This window comes from Eubalaena glacialis, chromosome X (assembly GCF_028564815.1).
Source record: "Eubalaena glacialis isolate mEubGla1 chromosome X, mEubGla1.1.hap2.+ XY, whole genome shotgun sequence".
NCBI lineage: Eukaryota > Metazoa > Chordata > Mammalia > Artiodactyla > Balaenidae > Eubalaena > Eubalaena glacialis.
The window spans coordinates 10,236,594-10,242,895 of NC_083736.1; positions in this window are offsets into that span (position 1 = coordinate 10,236,594).

Consider the following 6,302-nt stretch of genomic DNA (forward strand, 5'->3'; position numbering starts at 1 on the left):
ATTTATTTGAAAGGGCCAATGACTCACCAGCATCTTGGAAACTCCTTTCTGCTATGATCTTAGCAACTAGTACGAGTGGTATGGACTCACAATTGCAAAAGTATGGAATTTGTTGCTCCAGTAGAATGATAGTAAATGAATGTAATGCTGAGCGTCAGAACTTACGGTGGACAAATATGATAGTTTGGAAAGGATTTGACTTAGTCTCCTTTCCAGAGGCAATGACAGAAGGTGTATATTTTTATTCCATTCTTAAAAATTGATGAACATAAAGGAGGAAATTTTAAGAGAAAGAAAAAAGTTAATTGCTTACAAAAGGCAATTACTGCCTCTTCTTCCTGCTGGGTCCTTGGAGCCCAGCTAAGACTGTAAAATACCAGATGAATGGGGCTGCTGGAGCAGAAGGGGAAATACACAGCCCATAAACCTGCGTGCCAATGGCTGTGTTTCTGGGTTGTTTACATTGGAAAGGGCACAGACTGTGCTCTTTATCTCTGCTATGGCTTGGAAGTAAAGATTCACCAAGGATTGGTAGTGCTAATATCATGTATTTTATGGCTGCAATTCATTATGGAGCCTCTTGTAAAATCCCCGTCAAACAAAATGGCTGTAAGAGCCACTTTTCGTTTTGCTGAAACCAAAAGGACCATTTGGTTTCTGCTAATTTCGTTACAGGTATAATCAGATGTTTGCTTATTGCTCTCGGTAATTTCACTGTCCTAAATACCACAGCTTCAATTGTGCCCTAGAAAAACTCCAGAGTTGAGTTTCATTCAACTCTGTTCATTGAACTCCAACTTTAGGCAAATCCTTATGCTGGTGGTCCATGACTTACTCAGATATAAGGAAGTTTGGAACCTGCGAGAGAACTGTATCCCTGTAGGATACAGGGTCACTTATGCCAGAAAGTGAATGACATCACCTGGACTTGTACTACTCTTCGCACAAGTAGGGTCTCCAGAGAGACCCTGGAGATCTCTCTCTCTCTCTCTCTCTCTCTCTCTCTCTCTCTCTCTCACCGCCCTCCCAGCCTCCCCACGCCCCATCCCCCATCTAGAGTGCACTGTAATACAGGAGCAATAGAAGTGATGTCCGGAAGGTGCTCATTACTCTGGAGCAGAGGTTGGCACGCTTTTTCTGTAAAGATCCAGATAGTAAATATTTTAGACTTTGCAGGCCACATAGTCTCTGTCAAATTATTCAACTCTGCCGTTTTTGCACCAAAGCAGCCATAGACAATACTTCAATCAATGGGCATGGCCATGTTCCACTAAAATTTCAATTACAAAACAGGCAGTGGGCCGAGCCCATGAGCTGTGGTTTGCTGACCACTGATGTGGGGAATAGAGGGAGGAGACAGCACCGCTGGCTGTGAGAGTCCAGCCTCCTTTGGGAAGGAGGCAGCACAGGAAACGGTTCTAACAGGATGGATACGATTTCCGTAGGGATACCTATTTTCAATCTAGTTTGTTCTTGGTTGCTTTCAGATTATTTTATGGATAAGTTTCCTGTCATCAGCTTTTGTACATGTTCCTGGAGAACCATGACCAAGTGATCGTTTTGTGTTCTTACAAAGTTTAGGTGAGTTCTAAGGCACAATATGTGCTCAGTAAATCCTTTTGGAGGGAAGTAGGGTAGAGGCTTCGAGGAAAGTTTCTCAGAGCTTTCAAACTCTGCTCTGCTAAAGAATCAATATCTCAGGCAAAGATTAGGGCCAAGCCATGGCTTATGTACCTTGTCTGGAGTTGTGGCTGCTGATATGGTTTCTAAGATAGACACTGACCCCAGGATACTGCCCAGAGAAGGGAGCCCTTTGATTCCAGATCATAAGGGAGGCTCTCTGCTCATTTTGAAAGGAAAAGAGTTAGAGCTCCATTTAATGGAGATGACCTTGAATGTGAGGTGCCACCTTTGTTCAGGGGACATACTTTGTTATATTTTCCTCATTCAAGCCAGTTCGCATGGACTCTTTTGCCTTGATCTGGGTCTCCCAAGGTCAGTGTCAGATAAGGAGTAGGTTCTGACGTCCATCCTGGCAAATCCCTGCCAGACTGACCTCAGTGGCGTCACAGACACCTGTCAACTGCTATCCATCTAGGAGCCCCAAGTTGAAACCTCCAACAGAGGTGGTTTACTTCCTGTTTCAAAAACATGCTAAGGCTCACTACTCAAAGCGTGCTCCTAGGACCAGCAGCATCAGTACTACCTGGCAGCTCATTAGAAATATAGACTCTTGAGCCCCACCCGAGGCTCGCTGAATCTGAACCCGAAGTGTAACAAAATGCTCAGCTAATTCGTGTGCATCTTCAAGTTGGAGAAGCTGTTTTGTAAGAGGCACTTTTCATCATAAAGGGCTTTTCAGCACTGTTCTAATAGATGTATCATTTAGTTGCTAAAATCTCTTTCCCTGGAAATAGTAACAGTTGTAGTATTTATTATCATTGTCAGAGGAACAGATTTTTAAGACTTGTCTCATAAAAACTTAGCATGTCCGACATGGTTACAGTATAGATCTTTCCCACTTGCCAGTCTGCATGCTTTGTAAATAAATGTCTTCCTTGTTGTGGAAATAATTACTCCAAGATGTAGAAATACTGAGCGCTTACTGCTGTCTTCCCAGTATTTTCAGCTCACTTCTTCTCTATGACGCATCTTGGGAAATACATGATGGTCTTTGTCCCACTTTATAAAATGATTGTGTTTGGACATAAACATGTAGCAGAGCTTACATGTGGCCATTATTTGAGTTAGGCAAGGAATTTCTGGATCTTTCTCTGTCTTCAGTGATAACGTGCCTACCTTTGGAGCAGAGGGAGTGAAAAATATGAATGAACTCCAAATGGAAGCTGGGGAGCTGGGCAAAAACTAAGCAACCCTAGTAGTGGTACTCGGCACCATTTAGAATATGTTTTCTCCTTCGGATCTTCACAGTTGTTTCAAGACCAAAAAAACAGTAGTAGGGTGGTGCTGAGTGGCAGATATATCTTTTCAAGTGTATCTGTTCGTGTCCTCTATGAGGGTTCTTGTGTTCTCCACCCTTACACATTTTGGATGCCCTTGAAAATATGTAGATATTGAGAAATCTAGGGAAATAATGAATTCCCCTTTGATATCTGGGCAGGGAGTATTTTAAAAACTTAAATTTCTGCAGTTTGCATCATGTACACACATTTGTTGCTTCTGTATTAATCACTGAGGAAAATGAAGAGAAGCCATGAAACCGCATGATGCGTTCAGACTTGCGACAGGGCGAGGCGATGGTCATGTAAATGCAGGAACAAAGCCATGCGTCTCTGTATGAAATAGCGCCAAATGAAAAGCCACCAGAAATCTTCCTGGAATTAGAGAAAAATAAAGCATACTAGGGAATTCCTTGGCGGTCCAGTGGTTAGGACTCTGCACTTTCACTGGCAAGGGCCCGGGTTCCATCCCTGGTTGGGGAACTAAGATCCCACAAGCTGTGCGACATGGCAAAAAAAAAAAAAAAAGCACACTAAGACGATGTGTTTTGTTGATATTATAAATAACCCATTAAAAATATCACACACGCAGTCTAACTCTGGGGAAGGGAGCCAGACAACACATTTTCGCGTTCCAGCATGCTTAGGTGTGCCAGAGTGTGCTGTAACTCTCTGGCTTCCCGTGTTAAGGGTGTCAGCAGGTGTAGTCTAAACATCTGTTCTTTAAGGATTATAAATCAGCAGTAAAGGAGGAAGTCTCCAGCAGACACTGAAATAGCACACCAAACTCAAGCGTGTTTTCAATGGAAAATAGACACATTTTAGCTTGGAAAATGAATGGCCTTTGGTGGTTTAAAAATGTGAATAAGGCTAAAACAGTGGTAGATATTATTAGGCATTGTACATCTTGATATTAAAACCCTCTTATAGCATCACATTTGAAAACCCTAAAAAAAATCAGCTCGTGATACTCTTTCTACAAGCCCCCCAAAATCTTGATTTGAATTTTGGAAAGCAGCCACTATAGCAAGTTTTTCATTATAGTTTTAGACTGCCTACATATTACATATTTGAAACACTACTCATCCAGATAGTGGCCCTATTTATAAGACAAGATCAATGGTTCAGAGGTTTAAAACTCCCCATAAATACTCAGCTATGTGATGGATTGAACTATAATGTTCTACCTTTGGGTCAAATGCTGTGAAAAATAGGAATTTTGCGGAATTTGTGTATCTGGGTTTCTTTCCATCCTGTTAAAGATGATGACCTTTTAGAAAGAGACCTGTTTAGTTGATGGAGGTGAACATTTTGGAGCTTGAAGGGACCTCAGAAATCATCTAGTCCAGCGCCTTCATTCTACAGATCAGAATCTCGAGGGACAGAAATATAAATGACTTTTCCAAGGTGCCACTGTAAATCAGGGGTCAGCAAACTGTGGCCGATGAGCTAAATACAAATTTTGGTGGGCGGGGGGTGAGTAACGTTTTCTTGGAACACAGCTGTGCCCATTAGTTTACACATTGTCCATGGCTACTAAAGATCCAGCGGTAGAGTTGAGTAAATACCGCAGAGACCACATGACCCTTGAAGCTGAAAATATTTACTATCGATTCTTTATAGGAAATGTTTGCTGATCCCTGCTATAAATGGTAGACTTAGAACTTATTCTCATGCCTTCCAGGCCAGTGTTCTTCTGTATTCTTTTTTACTTTTAGTTCGCAAAGGGTACATATATAGTCAATGCACTTTCTTCTTCTCTCTCTTCACTTTTATAATCTCTTTCCTTTTATTTCTGCTGGTACCTAATTGAAGATAATTTTTAAGTAATATTTAATTATCTTACTGAGAATGAAAAAATAAACTTAATGGAATGAGAGATAGCTCTTAGGTACACTTTTAACATAGGATTCTAAAGTCATTAAGCAAGACTAAGAAGATTAAGAAAACTACAGTCCATATAAGTACATACTTTATATGTTAATCCATAAAAATTTTAAAATGATCAGAATATATGTGCATGTCCCCAACAGACAGTGCAAATATAATTTTCACAATGGAGAGCTAACTCAGAAAGTGTTTGAATGGTTCATGAGGATGTTCCCTGGGAAGCCAGTTGGACTTGGCTGAGCTTGGTGAGTAGCAGTATTAGGTCATGAGTCATCTCTAAAATAAGTCAAATATGAACATGAATGCTGCCTCTCAAAATGATGTGTTTGCAAAAGCGTTTTCACAACACGTTTGAAAATTAGATTAGGCCATTTGGCAGGTGCAGCCAATGCTGGGTTTCATTACTCCTATAATCACTGTTGAGTTCGATGACATGATGCATTTGCTGGGTCCTGAGAGTGTGTTCGGGTTCCATATTACAGCTCAGAGCGAAAGACTGGGCCCGAGGTGAAGTAGGAAATGTATTTAATGGTCAGTATGGATGAAATGGTTGTCCATGTGGGCTAAATAGAGAGGTGTAAGGAAGACTTCGCTGTTTCCTGATGCCTGAATTTCCCAACGTGGGACTCCTACCTGAGGAGTTTCGATGAAAGCTCAGGGCAAAACCCAGTGTCCAGACCATGCCTAGGTAGGGTGAGCCACGAGGCCAGCCTTCCTCATCAATGTTACCAACTCCTATCTGCTTGTCACAGCTCTAGCTCTGCACCAGGACTGGCACAGAAGTCCTCAAAAACATGTTTTGAATGATTGATTGAATTAGTGAATGTAGTGTCGTGAGGGCACTTGGTGCTTGGAAAAGAAAAAGAGTGCTCAGACTACATTATAGCGCAGAGAGTAAGAACTGTACTCTAGGGTTGTGACATCATACGCAAGGCCGACCCCAGAACCTTGCGGAGAGGAGTCCATGCTCAGTGACTGTTTGTTGATTGACCTCACAAGTCTCTCTTTGTAGAGGCTTGGCTGTACAATGCCCTTTGTGTCCACTCGGAATCCTCTCTTCATCCGGATGGGCCAATCTTCCCTCCAGTAATTAGCTCAACGCAGCTGTCCTGTCTTTTCAAGAGATTCCTTTGCCAGCTCAGATCCTTTCCGGTCTGGCGTTCTCCAGCAAAGGTGAACAACCTAGTCTGGCTGTGCCCAGGCTCCTGGCACATCAAGACATCTGTGAGGGGCTTTTCAGCTGGGGTAGAATGTTCTTTGATGTCAAAACCCTTGTTGCGATGCCTGCTGTGTGCCCGTGCCGGCTCCCCCTTGCCCATCCTGCCCTAACAACCAGAGAGTGGGAGCCTCTCATCTGTGACTGGCTCGTTTCCTCATCATCAATTCTAGGACCCTTTTTGTTGTTTCTTCTGGTTGCTGCTTAGTTATTAATTTATGTTCCCATCTTGAACT